The sequence below is a fragment of the Canis aureus genome, chromosome X (genome assembly GCF_053574225.1).
Source record: "Canis aureus isolate CA01 chromosome X, VMU_Caureus_v.1.0, whole genome shotgun sequence".
Classification (NCBI taxonomy): Eukaryota; Metazoa; Chordata; class Mammalia; order Carnivora; family Canidae; genus Canis; species Canis aureus.
The window spans coordinates 57,068,014-57,087,595 of record NC_135649.1 but is presented as its reverse complement, the minus strand read 5'-3'; the positions used below and the strand labels follow the sequence as shown (position 1 = coordinate 57,087,595).

The window sequence follows — 19,582 nt, the reverse complement described above, 5'->3', positions numbered from 1 at the left end:
TATTTATTTATTTTTATTTGAGAATGGCAGGACGAGCAGAAGGAGGGGCAAATGGAGAGGGACAAGAACACCCCCTGACCCTCACTGCCTGGGGGGACTGAGACAGGGCTCAATCCCAGCCTGACCCTGGGCTAGACCTGAGCTACCCAGGTGCCTTGAGTCTGATAAGTTTTTTTTTTTTTTTAAAGATTTCATTTATTTATTCATGACAAACACAAAGAGACAGGCAGAGACATAGGCAGAGGGAGCCTGCTGCAGGACTCAATCCCAGGACCCTAAGATCATGCTCTGATCCTAAGGCAGACGCTTAACCACTGAGGCACCCAGGCATCCCTAGTTTGATAAGTTCTTTATAGATTTTGGATTCTAACTTTTTTTTTCTGAATAATTTATTTTTATTTATTTTATTTTATTTATAAATTTATTTTTTATTGGTGTTCAAATTGCCAACATATAGAATAACACCCAGTGCTCATCCCATCAAGTGGCCCCTCAGTGCCTGTCACCCAGTCACCCCCACCCCCCACCCACCTCCCCTTCTACCACCCCTAGTTCGTTTCCCAGAGTTAGGAGCCTCTCATGTTCTGTCTCCCTTTCTGATATTTCCCACTAATTTTTTCTCCTTTCCCTCTATTCCCTTTCACTATTTTTTATATTCCCCAAATGAATGAGACCATAAAGTGTCCTTCTCCTATTGACTTACTTCACTCAGCATAATACCCTCCAGTTCCATCCACGTTGAAGCAAATGGTGGGTATTTGTCATCTCTAATGGCTGAGTAATATTCCATTGTATACATAGACCACATCTACTTTATCCATTCATCTTTCGATGGATTCTAACCTTTTATCAGATATGTCATTTAAAATACCTTCTCCCATCCTGTAGGCTGCCTTTTAGTTTTGTTGATCTTTTCCATCACTGTGCCGAAGTTTTTATCTTGATGAAGTCCCAACAGTTCAGTTTTGCTTTGGTTTCTCTTGCCTCTGGAGACAGGTCTAGTAAGAAGTTACTATGGCCAAGGTCAAAGAGGTTACTGCCTGTGTTCTCCTCTAGGATCTTGACAGTTTGCTGTCTGACATACAGGTTATTTCACCCATTTTGAATTTATTTTTGTTCATGGTGTAAGAGTGTGATCCAGTTCATTTTTCTGCATGTTGCTGTGCAGATTTCCCAACACCATTTGTTGAAGAGACTTTTATCCATTAGATATTCTTTCCTGCTTTGTTGAAAATTAGTTGACCATATAGTTGTGAGTCCATTTCTGGATTTTCTCTTCTGTTCCATTGATCTTTTTTTCTGTTTTTCTGCCAGGACCATACTGTCTTGATCATTAAAGCTTTGTAGTATAGCTTGGAGTCCAGAATTATGATTCCTCCAGATTTACTTTTCTTTTTCAGAGTTGCTTTGGCTGTTCAGGGTCCTTTGGTCCCATACAACTTTTAGAAGTATTTGTTCTACCTCTATGAAAAATGCTGGTGGTATTTTGATTGAGATTGAATTCAATGAGTACATTGCTTTTGGTAGTATAGACATTTTAATGGTATTTGTTATTTCAAGCATGTGCATAGAATGTCTTCCCATTTCTTTGCTGTCTTCTTCAATTTCTTTCATAACTCTTCTATAGTTTTCAGAGTACAGATGTTTCACCACTTTGGTTAGGTTTATTTCTAGGTATTTTATAGTTTTTGGTAGAATTGTAAATGCAATGGATTCTTTGATTTCTGTTTCTTCTGCTTTGTTATTGGTGTACAGAAATGCAGCAGATTTCTGTATGTTGATTTTGTATCCTACAACTTTACTGAATTCATGTGTCAGTTCTAGCAATTTTTTGGTGGAGTTTTTAAGGTTTTCTACATAGAGTATCTTGTCTACAAATAGTGAAAGTCCGATTTCTTCGTTGATGATTTGGATGCCTTTTACTTCTTTTTGTTGTCTGATTGCTGAGGCTAGGATTTCTAATATTATGTTAAATAATAGTGATGAGAGTGGACATCCCTGTCTTGTTTCTGACTCAAGAGGAAAAGCTCTCACTTTTTCCATGATGAAGATTATATTTACTGTGGGTTTTTCCAGCCCAGGAATAAATTCCACTTGATTGTGGTGAATTATTCTTTTAATGTATTGTTAGATTCAATTTGCTAGTATCTTGTTGATAATTTTTGCATTCATTTTCATCAGTGATATTGTCCTGTACCTCTTTTTTAGTGGGATGTTTGTCTAGTTTTGGAGCAAAGGTAATACTGGCCTTGTAGAATGAGTTTCAAATTTTTCCTTCCATTTCTATTTTTTGGAACAATTTGAGAGGAATAGGTATTTACTCTTCTTTAAATGTCTGGTAGAATTTCTTAGATAGCCATCTGGCCCTGGACTTTATTTCTTGGATGATTTTTTATTCAATTTCTTTGCTGGATATGGGTCTGTTCATATTTACTATTTCTTCCTGTTTCATTTTTGGTAGTTTATATGTTTCTAGGAATGTATTCATTACATCTAGATTGCCTAATTTGTTGGCATTTAATTTTTCATAATTATCTTTCATAACTGTATTTCTTTAGTGTTGGCTGCGATCTCTTCTCTCTTATTTGTGATTTTATTTATTTGAGTCCTTTCTCTTTTCTTTTTGATAAGTCTGGCTAGAGGTTGGTCAGTCTTATTGTTTTAAAGAACCAACTTCTAGTTTCATTGATCTGTTCTACTGTTTTTTCCCCCTATATCATTTATTTATGCTCTATTCTTTATTATTTTCCTTCTCTGCCAGCTTTAGGCTTAATTTGCTGCTCCTTTTCTAGCTCCTTTAGGTGTAGGTTAGGTCATGAATTTGAGGCTTTTCTTGTTTCTCAAGGTAGGCTTGTATTTTTATATACTTCCCTCTTACAACCATTTTTGCTGCATCCCAAAGGTTTTGGACTCTCATGTTTTCACTTTTATTTGCTTCCATGCATTTTTTAATTTCTTCTTTAATTTCCTGGTTAACCCATTCACTCCATAGTAGAATGTTATTTTCCCTCCATGTATTTTTGGTCTTTCCAATTTTTTTTCTTGTGGTATACCTCAAGTTTCATAGCATTGTGGTCAGAAAATATGCATGGTATGATGGCAATCTTTTTGCATTTGTTGAGAACTGATTTGTCACCTAGTATGCAATCTAATCTGGAGAAGGTTCCATGTGCACTCAAAACCAATACATATTCTGGTGCTTTAGGATGAAATTTTCTGAATATATCTGTTAGTCCAGCTGGTCCAGTGTGCATTCAAAGCCATTGTTTCTTTGTTGATTTTCTGCTTAATCTCTCCATTGCTGTGAGTGTTAAAGTCCTTTAATATTATTGTATTATTATCAATGAGTTTATTTTTGTTATTGTTTTATATATTTCAGTGCTCTCAAGTTGGGGGCATAATTATTAGATCTTCTTGTTGGATAGACCCCTTTATTATTATATAGTGCCCTTCTTCATGTCTTGTTACAGTCTTTGGTTTAAAATCTAGTTTGTCTGATATAAGTATGGCTACTCCAGCTTTCTTTTGGTGTCCATTTGCATGATAGATATTTCTTCATCTCCTCACTTTCCATATGCAGGTGTCTTTAGGTTTGAAATGATTCTCTTGTATGCAGCATATAAATCAGTCTTGGTTTTTTCATCCATTCTGATATCCTGTATCTTCTGATTGGAGTTTTTAATTCATTTACATTCAGAATAATTATTTATAGATATGAATTTAGTGATATTATGTTATCTGTAAAGTAATTTCTGGAGATTTTCTCTGTTCCTTTCTAGTCTTTGTCATTTCTGATCTTTCTTTCCCAAACTGTCCCTTTTAATTTTTCTTGCAGGGCTAGTTTAGTGGTCATGAACTCCTTCAGTTTTTTTTTGTTGTTGTTGTTGTTTTTGTTTTTTTTTGGTATGGGAAACTCTTTCTCTCTCCTTTTATTTTGAATTACAGCCTTGCTGGATAAAGTATTCTGGGCTACGTATTTTTCCCATTGCACGTTGTATATATTATGCTACTTTCTTCTGGACTGCCATGTTTCTGTGGATAGGTCTGCTGCTAACCTTATTTGTCTTCTTTCGAAAGTTAGGGATTTCCTTCCCCTTGTTTACTTTTAGGATTTTTTTTCCTTATCTCTGTATTTTGCAAATTGTACTGTTATGTGTTGGTATTAGCCTGCTTTTGTTGATTTTGGTAGTTCTCTGTGCCTTCTGGATGTGGATATCTGTTTCCTTCCACAGATTAGTGAAGTTTTCAGCTATAATTTGTTCAAATAAACCTTCTGGCCCTTTTCTCCTCTCTTCTTCTGAAATTGCTATGATATGAATGTAATTACACTTTATGAGGTCATGTGTTCTGTAAGTCCACATTCGTGATCCAATATTTTTCTTTCCCTCTTCTTTTCAGCTTCATTATTTTCCATAATTTTGTCTTCTAGATCACTTATTAATTCCTCTTAGTTTTCCATCTTTGTGTTAAGTACATCCCATCAGTTTTGTATCTCAGTTATAGCATTTTTCTATTTCTAGTCTGTCTAAACTAGCCTGTCTAGTTTTCAGGTTTTTTTTTTTTTATCTCTGTTGTCAGGGTCTCTTTTGTGTCATCTATGCCTTTGTCATGCCCATATAGTATCCTTATGATTGCTGCTTTAAATTCCACATCAGGCATATTCTTTATACCTGTTTTGATTAGATCACCAACCATGACCTAGTATTCTTTCTTTTGGGATGAATTTCTGATTGTGGCACTTTTTTTAGTTTTCAGTTTTCTTCTCAGTGGTCTGAAAGTCCATTATGTTTCCTGCTCCTGAGAGGAATGGCTATGTTAAGAAGGGCCTGGTGCTTCAAGAAGTGTTTTTGGCATATGCTGTGTGCATTCTGCTGCTGTGTTTTGGCTGCTTTTTCCCTCAGGTCAGACCTCTGCAGCATTTCTACTTGCCTGCAGTGGAGAGTGTTTAGACCTTGGCCAGTACTTGGTGAATTTTAACTAGGTACACTTGGGAATGCTTGTTAAAAGTGGCCAGATCCAATTTCCACTAAAGCTGAAGCTTTGCTGCACTCTATGGTCAATAGACTTGGTGAGTACTGGGTTTTTTCTCCCCTTTCTGTGATCAGTGCTCCCTCCCCTCTGAAACATATACCATTCTTTTCTGCTCCAAATCATGTCTCTGCATCTCTTACCTTCTACAATGTGGCTGTTTTTCTCGCTTTGGTTGTGCAGTTTCTTCTCTTAGTCCTCACATTGATTTCCTGGGTGGTCAGAATGATTTGATATTTATCTTGCTGTGTTCAAAGGATGAGGCAAGCATAGGGTCTTCCTGACTACTCCATCATCTTACCTCTCTTCAACTGTGTTTTTTAAAAGAATTTGCCCATTTCCACTTGGCGGGATGAGTACTGGGTGTTATGCTATATGTTGACAAATTGAACTCCAATAAAGAAAAATTGGCCCATTTCATAAAGGTTACCAAATTGTGGTCATAAAATTGTTCACAATATTCTATTGTTATCCTATAATAACCATGAGTTCTGTAGTGATGTCCCTCTTTACTTTGTGATATTAGTAACATTTGTGTCTTTTCTATTTTTTCATAGTTTGCATGGCTAGAGTCTTACTGATTTGATTGAGTTTTCCAAAGAATCAACCTTTAAAATTTTTTTCTATTGATTTCCTGTTTCAGTTTCATTGATTTCAATTTCACTTATTATTTCTTATTTCCTGCTTACTTCAGATTTAATTTGCTCTTCTTTTTCTAGTCAAAAAATAGAGGCTCAAATTACTGATTTCAGATATTTACTGTTTTAAAATATATGCATCCAGTGCTCTACATTTCCCTCCGAATACTTCACTCACAGCATCTCACAAATTTGAATAAGTTGTATTTTCATTTTCACTTAGTTTGAAATATTTTTAAAATATTTTAAAAGTTTTTAGGGAGATTTTTGTTGCTACATTTGTTTTTTGGAAGTGTAATGTTTAATCTTCAAGTATTTGGGATTTTCCAGCTATTTTTGTTTTTTATTTCTACCTTAAGTGCATTATGGTCTGAGAGCTGACATTGTACAATTTCTCTTATTTTAAATTTGCTGAGGTGTATTTTGTGGTTCCGGATGTGATCTGTCTTGGTGAATGTTACATGTGAGCTTGAGAAAAAAATGCATATCCTGCTTTTTTTTTTTGTTGAAGCAGTCTATGCATGCCAATTATATCCAGTTGATTGATGATACTATTGAGTTCAACTATGTCCTTAGTGATTTTCTGCCTGCTGGATCTGTTGAAGCTTATGACTATAATAGTGGATTCCTTTATTTCTCCTTGCAATTCTATCAGTTTTTGCCTTGCTTATTTTGATACTCTGTTGTTTAGAACATACTCATTAAGGATTGCTGTGTATTCTTGGATAATTGACTCATTTATCATTATGTAATGACCCTATTTAACCCAAATAATTTCCTTGCTCCAAAGTCTGCTCTGTCTGAAGGTAATATAGCTAATACAGCTTTCTTTTGATTAGTGTTATCATGGTATATATTTCTCCATTCATTTACTTTTAATCTACACGTCTTTATATTTAAAGTGGCTTTCTTGTAGACATCTATTTGGATCTTGTTTTTTGATCCATTCTGATAATCTCTATCTTTTATTGGTATATTTTAGACTACTGACATTAAAAATGATAATTTATATAGTTGGATTGCTATCTACCATATTTGTTACTCTTTTCTGTTTGTTGTCCTTGTTATTTTTTCCTATTTTTGTCTTCTACCCTTCTTCTGCTCTTTCTGGTTTTATTTTTAATTTTTTAAAAGATATTTATTTATTTATTTATTCATAAGAGACACATAGAAAGAGGCAGAGACATAGGCAGAAGGAGAAGCAGGCTCCCAGCAGGGAGCCGGATGCGGGACTTGATCCCTGGACCCAAGATCACGCCCTGAGCTGCAGGCAGACACCCAACCATGGAGCCACTCACGTGACCCTGCCCTCTCTGGTTTTATTTTATTGTATTTTTATTTATTTATTTTTCCTCTCTGGTTTTAAATGAGCATTTTATATCATTCCATTTTCTCTTATTTCTTAGCATATTAATTATAATTCTTTTTAAAACCTTTTATGTAGTTGCCCTAATGTATATAATATGCATATAAAACGAACCTGAATCTACTTTCAAATAACATTATACTACTCCTCAATCATTGCAACTGCCTTATAATAAAATATTTCTGATTCCTCCCTCTTGTAACTTGTATCAGTGCTATCATTCATTTCACTTATATATAAGCCATAACCGTTGAATATGCTATTATTCTTTTGAACAATCATCTGTTAAGAATAAGAAAATTTAAGGTTTTTATTTTAACTTCTCTTATTCCTTCTCTAATTTTCATGCTTTATGTAGACTGAATTTCTGACCTATTTATTTTTCCTTCTCACTGAATAACTTACTTTGACTTTTTTTTTTTTTTGGTAAGGCAGATCTACTGGCAACAGATTCTCTCTCTTTCTCTCTCTGAGAAAGTCCATTTTATCTTCACCTTTGAAGGGTAATTTTAAAGAATATAGAATTCTACATTGGTGTTTTTTTTCTCTCTCAAAACACCCCCTTCTTGCTTGAATGGTTTCTGAGAAGTTAAACTTAACCCTATTATCTGCTTTTCTAGAGGGAAAGTGTTTTTAAATCTGAATTCTAGCAATATTTTTTTTTATTTTTTATTATCTGCAGTTTGTATACGATATGGCTAGGCATAGATAATGTAGTTATAATAGAGATGTCCCCTTCCCTACCTAGCAATAGAATATGAAGGTGAGGATTCAAGAATTATCTCAATAATTTAGTTATAATGCAACCTTAAGCTGGTGGCAAAAGGAGGGGAGAATGAAATGAATAAATTAACAGAGTGTGGTACTCAAGGAATTCTAATTCATGAAGACAAATAGCAGTTCTGTGAATAACAACAATGGTAAGAGCCAGAATACTACATGGCCTTTTATATGTGTTAACTATGATCCAGAGAGAAAGGATCATGAGGCATGGCCTTTTACAGGTATTAACTATGTTTATGACTGGTTGAGAGCAGCTAGGCATCCAGGGGCAAGGTCAGTCATATGCAAGAATCTCATCAATCAATTTAACTTATACGGTTGGGTAATATATATGTAATGTGTATCTAAATACAGGCTCCTAAATTTGTTTATTTATTTATTAATTACATTCAAGTTTATTTATTTATTAATTGAAAATATTTATTGGTCACATTTGCTAGGTTTTGTTCTAGACACAGAAATGCAGTAATAAACAAAACAAAATGACACCTCCATTATAGTTGAGGCAGATAATCAACAATTAAACAAATAAATTGCAAGTCATATGATATAAATGTTATGAGGAAAAATGAAGGAGAGAAACAAAATGAAAATGACTTTGGGATGTTCTTTCAATTAATATTGTCAGGAAAGGCTATTTTGAGAAAGTGGCATTTGAGCCTGAATAAAATGAATAAGCATGCAACATACATATTGGGCAGGAATTTTATGGGAAGAGAGAAAAGGTGCAAAGTTCTGAAACTAACATTTTAAGGCCTCATCTGGTGAAAGAAGGGTGAAATTTTGTATCTGTTGGTATTTGTTCAGGGGGTGGCAGGTCCAAAAGTGGATTGTCCCTGGCAATACTTAACAATACATCTATGAGATATGAAAGAACACAGTGGTTGAGTTTCAATAAAACACCTCTCTTCATTTAGTAATTATTTAGTTGATTGTTCTGGGATATTTGATTGGCAAATTATATGAAAGAAAAATTTTTTGCTTTTTAAAATTCTCTTTCTTACACATTGCTCTTTTCACTGTCTCAGAGTCTAAGCTTATGACTGAAACATCCAATCTCCTCTGTTTACTTTTAAAGATCTTTCATAGTTTTGCATCATATTTTACATAATTAAGTTTTCATAAAAAACTAAACACTGGGGAAAGCTCAAAGTCAAAAAAGATTCTTCAATTTGAAAATCATGATAGGAATTGTAGTTCTTTATTATATATGTATTTATATATGTTATATATTAATATATAATTTTAATTCTAGTATAGTTATATACAGTGTTATATCAGTTTCAGGTGTATATATTTTCTATCAGTTTATATCAGCTTCAGGTGTACAGTGTTCTATCAGTTTCAGGAGTATAATAATAAATTATAATCAGTTACTGTAGTAATTGAACAATTCTATACATTACTCAGTGCTCTTCAAGATAAGTGTACTTTTAATCCCCTTCACTTATTTCACCTGTATTTCCTCTGGTAACCATCAATTTGTTCTCTATAGTTAAGAGTCTATTTTTTTGTTTGTCTCTTTTTTATTGGTTGTTACCTAAATCCCACATATGATTGAAATTATATAGTATTTTTCTTTCTCTGAGTGGCCTATTTCATTTAGCATTTTACCCTTTACATTCATTCATGTTGTTACAAACAGCAAGATTTCATTCTTTTTTATGACTGAGTAATATTCCATTTTCTATATATAATTAGATATTCTTTATCCATTAATCTACTGATGGACACTTGGGATGCTTCCAAAAGTTGGCTATTATAAATAAATAATACTGCAATAGACATAAGGGTGCATATATCTTTTCAAATTAGTGTTTTCATATTCTTTGGGTAAATAAATGCCTAGTAGTGGAATTACTGGATCATATTGTAATTCTATTTTTAATTTTTGATGAACCTGTGAATTGTTTTCCACAATAGCTGCACCAGTTTGCAATCCCAATATTGCAAGAAGGTTCCTTTTTCTCCACATCCGTGTCAACATTTGCTTCTTGTGTTTTTCATTTTAGCCATTCTGACAAGTATGAAATAATATCTCATTATGGTTTTGATTTCCATGTGCCTCATGATGAGTGATGTTGAATATCTTTTCATGTGTCTGTTAGCCATTTTGATGTCTTTTTTGGAAAAATGTCTGTGTCTTCTGCCCCTTTTTAATTTTTTTAAAACTAAGCTTTATTTATTTGGTTGTTGGTTTATTTATTTATATTTTTAAAGATTTTATTTATTTATTCATGAGAGACACAGAGAAAGAGAGAGGCAGAGACACAGGCAGAGGGAGAAGCAGGCTCCTTGCAGGGAGCCTGATGTGAGACTCCATCCCAGGTCTCCAGGATCACGCCCTGGGCTGAAGGCAGGTACTAAACTGCTGAGACACCCAGGAGTCCCCTGCCCATTTTTAAATTGAGTTATTTGTTTTCTTTGGAGTTGAATTGTTTAAGTTCCTTATATATTTGGGACACTATTTATCAGATATGCAGCTTGCAAATATTTTCTCCCATTTAGTAGATTGTGTTTTAGTTTTTTTATTGTTTCCTTTGTTGTGGGGAATGTTTTTATTTTGATGTGATTCCAATAGTTGATTTTTGCTTTTTTTTTTCTTGCCTGAGGAGACATTTCTACAAAGATGTTGCTACAACTGATGTCAGAAAAATTACTGTCTGAGCTGTCTTTTAGTATTTTGGTAGTTTCAGTTCTCCCATTTGTGTCCTTAATCCATTTTGAGCTTATTTTTGGGTATGGTAAAAGAAAGTAATCCAGTTTAATTCTTTGGCATGTAGCTATCCAGTTCTCCCAACATCTTTTGTTGAAGACGCTTTTTCCAATTGCATATTCTTGTCTCCTTTGTCTAATATTAATTGACCATATAATCATGGGTGTATTTCTGAGCTCTCTATTCTGTTCCATTGATCTGTGTGTCTATTTTTGTGCTAGTACCATACAATTTTGAATAGCACAGCTTTTTAATATATCTTGAAATCTGGAGTTGTAATACCTTCAGCTTTATTTTTCTTTTTCAAGATTGCTCTGGCTCTTTTGAGTATTATTTGTTCTAGTTCTGTGAAAAATGTTGTTGGCATTTTGATAGAGATTGCATTAAATCTGCAGATTCTTTTGGTAGTATTGGCATTTTAACAATAGAAAATATTTTAAAATAAAAGCAATAAGAGGTATGTTTTTATTTTATTTTTTCAAGTTTTTATTTAAATTCCAGTTAGTTAATATACAGTGTTATATTAATTTCAGGCATAGAATTTAGTGATTTTCCACTTATATACAACACACAGTGCTCATCACAAGTGCCTTCCTTAAGAGGGATGTTTTTAAATAAGCAATTGATTTCAAATCATGAAAGCGTCCCAAAATTAATTTTTTCACCTCAAACATGAAAATAACATGCTATTTTGTTCTTCAATTATTTTATAACATGTTTACCCATGCAAAACTTGTTTTCATATGAAGCTTATGTTGTAGATCAGAAAAAATATTTATAGAAGCTGTATTGAAATATTAAATACTACTAGAAGGCATCTAGATGCTACTCAAAGAATTTTTAAAGAGTTAATTGCAGTTTTGCAAGAACTTTGTTACTTTAAAATGCATTCTGAGAAAATTCTTTTAGTCATTTAAAACAATTCTTGGAGCACCCACTATGTACCTGGCACCATGCTGTAGGCTTTATGTGTTTGCTTATTGGAATTCATGAGGATTTAAATGTATTTTACTAACCTCTAAGTTTGTGTAACAATGTAGGATGCAAATATATTTTTCTGACCTTTAGCTTGGCAAACTTAACTTGTAAATACTAAAAATAATTTAAATGTCCTGGTTATTCTTTGTCATCTCTGCTTTCTGAGATTAGTTTCACTTAGTGGATCAGAGGCTCCCAATTTCAATTTACCAGATCGATGTAATGATTAGAATGGCAATAGTTTTGTAATAAAAACAGCTCTGATGTGTTAGTAAGTGTGCAGACCTGGTGCTATCAAGTCGAGTGCTTAGCATTTCTATTTCTAAAGTTAAATTCTTTACTCAAATTTGCCTTGATAAAATGAAAATACCATTACGGGATCTTGAATTTTTAATAGACGTATAATAAGAAGCTGTCTGTGTATTATATTATTGATTTCCTCAGTACTCACTGTTTAACTAGAATAAAAAACTAAAAACCTCAGCCTCCTATCATTGGAATAAATCATGATAGGGGTACTGTTTTGAGATTCTTAAAGAAACTCAAGAAACTTGAAGAAAGGTTTGTGTACTCTAACCATTTGTAATGTTGAATTCTGTTAGAGTTGAGCTTATTTTTTAAAGCACATATTTGATTATATAACAGGTCAAATCTCACCTTTAAAAACATAACCAATACATACATTAATGCTGCATAAATCATATGCACTTAACATGCAAGATACTGTACTAAGCACTTAAGTTTTGAGGTTTAAGCATATATAGGTTTCTCTTTTAAACATAAAGGTCTAAGATTTTAAAATTATTAATTATTCATTACCAGACTGTACCCTTTTTTTACAGGCAACAAAACTCAGTGATCTAAAAAGTTTTAAATTTTTCCTGAGAACTGATAACAAGGGAAATAACCCAGATCTGTCAGTAAGTAGAGAATTAAACAAGGAAACTTACAAGGGGGACTAGAACAAAGCCACAATTTGGAATTATATTCTAAATTAGCACATTCCAACAAATTCACATGTAAAATGAAAAAAAAAAGAGATCTGTTATGTTAAAATTTTTATTACCTGTTCTCCTATCACAATGAGATATATAATTGCAAACACAATGGTATAACATATTATTTCATGCCTTGCACAAATTGCTAGAGTTTTAGTGATACCTTACAAATCTAGGTCTAATGAACACGGATTTTTAATTTCATGAAAAAAGTAAACAAACAAAACAACCCAAATGTCTAAGGTAACTGCTAACATAAAATTGAATTAAATGGTTTTGAATTGTAATTATGCTTATTTTAAAAACTGAATTCTGGCATAGCTTTTTAGTAACCCTCCTCCACTTGAATACCTTAATAATGTGTGAGGAATTAATTGCGCCATTTTTGTCATCTATATACATTCCAATTCAGAATACAATTATTCAAGTGTTTGAGGGAAGCACTTATTTTCATGAAATGGATCAAGGACTCATTTATTTAATTGTTCTTTAGTGAATAAATTCCAAATACTGTTAACTTACACATGTTTCTTAACATGGGATCAATACACAACCATTACATCTAAGGAGTATTAAATTGGAGGTGAGGTTCTCCTTCCCACTTCCACATCCAGTGTTTGGAAGAAGAATGTTATGCAAGTGAAATTGTGAGAGAAAGTTTTCTTTTTTCTTTTTATTGCTAGAAAACCGTAATGGTGTTTTAGATGTGATATTACACCTCAGAAAAGGGGTAATGCATCTTTAAAAGCTAAACTACATCTTCTTTACTTTTATCAAATTCTCTATAAATCTTTCATGACAGTTTATTTAACAAAGTGTCATTGAAACTATAGGTGATTGATGTGACCCATGTAAGATCAACATGAAATGTTTGTAAATGTCAGCAAAATGTGACCATCTAAAAGCATATAAGAATGGAGTTTCCGTGAAAGTGAAAAACAAACAGAAAAATGTTTATCTTATTCTTTGCTTCCTGGTATGCAATTACAAATTCATAGAAGAAATATTTCATTTGATTTTCCTTTGAGTTCATGTCCAGAGGTCTAATTTACTTTTGACATTCACCCTTTGAAAGCCTTGGTCTCTTATTTACTGGATAAGTTTCCTATGGAAAAATAATACAGAGTCAAAATTTCTTAGAAAAATGACAATCATTTTAGAAAGTATGGGCAGAGACTTGGCCAAAAAAATTTCTGTACAAATTGTAGGGTCCTGTCAACTTGGAATTGTCACTGAAGAGTTCCTGTTTATTCACATAGAGAAAACAACATTGATGGTTTTCCATTTAATTGAATAAAATACTGAAATAAAAACAAATATAAGATAAAGGATAAAAAAAGAAGGAAAAATAACAGATTAAACTATAAATAAATAAGAGGATTACACCAGTAGCTTGCTCTAAATTGAATACTTTGGTGTTTTTTTTTAATTCCACTATAGTTAAAATACAGTGTTATTTTTAGTTTCAGATATACAATACAGTGATTCAACAATTTCATATGCAACCAGTGCTCATCACAACAAGTACAGTCCTCAATCCACATCACCTATTTTACTCATCCTCCACCCACTTCCCCTCTGTTAACCATTAGCTTCTTCTCTATGCCTAAGAGTTGGCTTCTTGGTTTGACTCTCTTTTTCCTTCTGTTCATTTTTTTTGTTTCTTAAATTCTACATATAAGTAAAATTGTATGATATTTTTCTTTCTCTGATGGACTTATTTCACTTATTATACTGCCTATCTCCATCCATGTCTTTGCAAATGGCAAGATTTGATTATTTTTTTATTGCTGAGTAATATTAAATTGTGTAGGGATGCCTGGATGGCTGGGTCAGTTAAGCATCCAACTCTTGATTTCTGTTCAGGTCATGATTTCAGTTTCATGAGATCAAGCCCCATGTTGGACTCTATGCTGTGGGGAGTCTGCATAAGATTCTCTCTCTCCATCTCACTCTTCTCCTCCTCATCTCTCTTTCTCCCTAAAATACATAAATATTTTAAAAATGTTTATATACACCACTTTTTCTTATCCATTTATCAGTAAATGGAAATGTGGACTGTTTCCATAATTTGGCTATTGTAAAAATGCTGCTATAAACATAAGGGTGGACAATACCTGTAAATTAGTGTTTTTATATTTTTTGGGCAAATATTCAGTAGTGTGATTAGTAGATCATAGGGTAGTTCTAATTTTAACTTTGTGTGGAACCTCTATATAATTTTCCACAATGGATATACCAGTTTCCATTCCCAATAGCAATGCACAATGGTTCCTTTTTCTCTACATCCACCAACACCTTTTGTTTCTTGTGTTGTTGATTTTAGCCATTCTAACAGGTGTGAGGTGATATCTCACTGTAGTTTTGATTTGCATTTTTCTGATGATGAGAGATATTGAGCATCTTTTCATGTGTCTGTTGGCCATCTGGGTGTCTTCGTTGGAGAAATGTCTCTTTATGTATTCTGCCCATTTTTTAATTGAATTATTCATTTTTTGGTGTTGAGTTTTATAAACACTTTATATATTTTGAATACTAATCCTTCATTGGATGCACCACTTGCAAATATCTTCTCCAATTCCATGGGTTGCCTTTTAATTTTATTGGTTGTTTCTTTTGCTGTGCAGAAGCTTTTTATTTTGTTGTAATTCCAATAGTTTATTTTTGCTTTTATTTCTTTTGCCTCAAGAGACATATCTAGAAAAATACTGCCATGGCCAATGTCAGGAAACTCACTGCCTCTGCTCTTTTCTAGGATTTCTATGGTTTCAGGTCTCACATTTAGGTCTTTAATCCATTTTAAATTTATTTTTGTCTATGGAGATAGAAAGTAGTCTAGTTTCATTCTTTTGTATGTAGCTAACTAGTTTTCCCAATACCATTTGTTGAAGAGGTTGTCTTTTTCCCACTGGATATTCTTTCCTGCTTTATCAGACTAATTGACAATATAATTGTGGGCTTATTTCTGGGTTTTCTCTTCTGTTCCATTGATCTATATGTCTGTTTTTGTGCCTATACCATACTGTCTTGATCACGGCAGCTTTGTAGCTTTGTAATATAACTTGAAGCATGGAATTGTGATACCTACAGCTTTGCCTTTTTTTTTTTTTTTTTTACCAAAGTTGCTTTGGCTTTTAAGGGTCTTTTGTGGTTCCACATAAATTTTAGGATTGTTTGTTCTAGCTCTGTGAAAAATGATAGTGGTATTTTGATAGGGATTGCGTTAAATGTGTAGATTGCTTTGGATAGTATAAATATTTTAACAATATTTTTCTACCAATCCATGAGCGTGGAATGTCTTTCCATTTCTTTGTATCATCTTCACTTTCTTTCATCATCATTTATATATTTAAGAGTGCAAATCTTTGGCCTCTTTGGTTAGATCTATTCCTAAGTATCTTATTGTTTTTGGTGCAACTGTAAATAGGACAGTTTTCTTAATTTCTGTTTCCAGTACCTCATTATTGGTGTGTAGATATGTAACAGAATTCCATGCATTAATTTTGTATCCTACTATTTTTATGGATTCGTTTATCAATTCTAGTAGCTAGTAGCTTTTTGTTGGAGTCTTTACGGTTTTCTATATATAGTATTATGGCATCTGCAAATAGGGACAATTTTACTTTTTTTTTTTTTTTTTACCAATTTGGATGCCTTTTATTTCTTTTTGTTGTTGATTACTGTGACTTCCAGAATTATGAATAAATGTGGTGAGATGCCTTTGACTTGTTCCTGACCTTGGGAGAAAAGTTAACAACATTTAGTATGATAATTATGGGCTTTCATATATGGGTCTTTATTATGTTGAAGTATAAAGGTTTAGAGGGAAGTTCACTTTGTTGAGGCTTTTTATCATAAATGGATATTGTACTTTGTCAAATGTTTTCTCTATATTGATTCTGATGATCATATGGTTTGTATCATTTGTTTTATTGTTGTGGTTATCACATTGAATGATTTATGAATATTGCACACCCTCGCATCCTTGGAGTAAATCCTACTTGAATGGAATGATTCAACTGGGATGGTGAATGATATTTTAAACGTATTTTTTATTTCAGTTTGCTAGCATTTTGTTGAGGATTTTTGCATCTACATTCATCAGGGATATTGGCCTGTAGTTCTCCTTTTTTGTGTTGTCTTTATCTAGTTTTGGTATCAGAATGATTCTTGCCTCACAGAATGAATTTGAAATTTTTCCTTCCTTTTCTATTTTTTTGGAATATTTTGAGAAGAACAGGTGTTAACTCTTCCTTAAATATTTGGTGCAATTTGCCTGTGAAACCATCTGGTCTGGACCTTTGTTTGTGGAGGGATTTTTCATTACTGACTCAATTTCTTTGCTGGTTATTGGTCTGTTCAAGTTTTCTATTTTTTCCCTGTTTCAGTTTTGGTAATATATATGATCCTAGGAATTTATCCCTTTCTTCTTGTTTGTCCAATTTGTTGGCATATAGCATGTCATAATATTCTCTTATACTTGTTTGTATTTCTGTGATGTTGGTGGTTATTCTTGCTCATTTGTTTTGTTTATTTAATTCCTTTCTCTCTCTTTTTTTCTTTTTGATAAGTCTGGCTAGAGATTTATCAACTTTGTAGATACTTTCAAAGAGCCAGCTCCTGATTTCATTGATCTATTCTCTCTTTGTTGTTATTGTTTTTTTCCTTTCTATGACATTTATTTCTCTTCTAATCTTTATTATATACTTCCTCCTACTGACTTTAGTCTTAATTTGTTGTTCCTTTCCTACTTCCTTTAGGTGTAGGGTCAGGTTGTTTTGAGATTCTTATTACTTCTTAAGATAGGCTTGTGCTACTATATACTTCCCTCGTAGGACAGTGTTTGCTGCATATCAAAGATACTAGAATGTTGTGTTTCCATTTTCATTTGTTTCCATGCATTTTTAATTTTTTTACTTGATTTCATGTTTGACCCATTCATTGTTTAGTAGCATGTCGTTTAACTTCCATGTATTTGTGGTATTCCCCAATTTTTTTTCTTGTGATTGACTTCAAATTTCATAGTGTTGGGATCCCTGGGTGGCACAGTGGTTTGGCGCCTGCCTTTGGCCCAGGGCACGATCCTGGAGACTCAGGATCGAATCCCACGTCGGGCTCCCTGCGTGGAGCCTGCTTCTCCCTCTGCCTGTGTCTCTGCCTCTCTCTCCCTCTCTCTGTGTGACTATCATAAATAAATAAAAATTTAAAAAAAAAAATTTCATAGTGTTGTGGTCAAAAATATACATGGTATAATCTTAGTTGTTTTGTACTCATTGAGGCCTAATTTGTTACCTAGTGTGTGATATATTCTGGAGAATGTTCCATGTGCACTTGTAAAGAATGTGTGTTCTGCTGTTTTAGGATTGAATGATCTGCATATATCTGTTAAATCCATCTGATCCAATGTGTCATTCAAACCCACTATTTCTTTTTTGTTGTTGTTTATATGTTCTATTCACCAATGTAAGTGGGATTGAAAGGCTCCTACAATTGTATTAGCATTGATTAGTTCCTTTATGTTTGTTATTGTTTTTCTATTTGAGTACTCACGTTTTGGGTGCATAAATATTTAAAATTGTTGTATCTTCTTGTTAGATTGTCTCTCATATTAATATGTAGTGTCTCTCTTTGTCTCTTATTACAGACTTTGTTTTGGAGTATGTGATATAAGTATTGCTACTGTGGCTTGCTTTTGACATCCACTTGTATGATAAGTATTTCTCCATCCCCTCACTTTCAATCTGTAGGTATCTTTAGTCTAAAATGCATCTCTTGTAGGCAGAAAATAGATGTTTGTTTTTTAAAATCTATTCTGTCACCTTATTTCTTTTGATTGGAGCTTTTAGTTTATTTACGTTCAAAGTTTTTTTTATGATTTTGTTTATTTATTTATGAATGAGAGAGAGAGAGAGTGAGTAGGAGAAGGAGCAGATAGAGAGGGACAATCAGATTCCACCCTGAGCACAGAGCCTGACACAGGGTTTGAATTTACAACCCTGAGATCATGATCTGAACTGAAATCATGAGTTGGTCACTTAACTGACTGAGCCAACGAGGTGCCCCCAAAGGTATGTATTTATTGTCATTTTGTTATTTGATTTGTTTTCATTTTTGTAGTTTTTCTGTTTTTCTTTCTTCTCTGTCTCTCATGGTTTACTGGGGTTTTTTAAGTGATATATATTAGTTTATTATTCTTTATATTTTTTGTATACCTATAACTGCTTTTGCTTTGAACAAAAATACCTTTGTTACATGACCAAAGATATGAGCTAGGAAGATTTGTTTGCCTTTCTGAGCTTTTCTTTTCCTCAGATAGAACTCTAACTCTACCTCCTTGCCTTCTAGAACATAGCCATCTGCTCAGCCACACTGGTCTATTCTTGAAGTGATGCATGCAAGAAGCTTGCCTTTTTGGCACTGCTTCTCCAGAACACTACTGATTTTGGCATTTTCCTCCTTTCATTATATTCCTTTTGATTTTTTTGTTTAAAATATCTTCCTCCTTTGGCATCAGCTTTGCCCCCTTTTTGTGGCCTAGGGGCGGTGCATACTGGGACTCATACCATTGTGGGTACAGTGTTTTGTCAATGAGCATGACACAGTTCTTCACCAGGGTCTTGGGTGTGGACGAGTCCCTTGTTGGATGCATTGTAGACAACATCAATGATCTTTGTTTTATACTTACAACAGTCAGAGCCCCAGACGAAGTTCCCCCTCATCCAGACTCAAAGGTTGGTTCTTCTTGTTGTCTCCCCAAATGTGGACTGCATGAATGTGGCAGGGGCAAATTTTAGTGTTGACAAGGGGGTGCATCCTTGCTTATACATCCGCTTTTTGTGGTAGGGCTTTCTATTGCCCCCAGTATTATGATGCTTGTGCCAGTTGTCTTGAGAGATTCCCATCTCTTGGCACTACCTGTGAAAGATGTATTACTGTTTTTTTTTTTTATTTGTGGTAACCAATTGGCTTACATATGACATCTTCTGCATATAGAAGTCTATATTAAGTACATGGTTGCTTATTTTTTAACTCACTCTTTAGTCTTATCCCTTTCGTGGTTCAGATATTTGGTATC

General features: G+C 33.4%; 1 protein-coding gene and 1 pseudogene across 2 annotated transcripts in view; one reads left to right on the top strand and one right to left on the bottom strand.

Moving 5' to 3' along the window:
* The window catches only part of LOC144308202 (dachshund homolog 2-like), a 530,849-nt gene that overhangs the window by 273,251 nt on the left and 238,016 nt on the right, over positions 1-19,582 (top strand). The gene's annotated exons all lie outside the window — the stretch shown is intronic.
* LOC144308244 (small ribosomal subunit protein eS8 pseudogene) lies at positions 18,703-19,409 on the bottom strand (annotated as a pseudogene).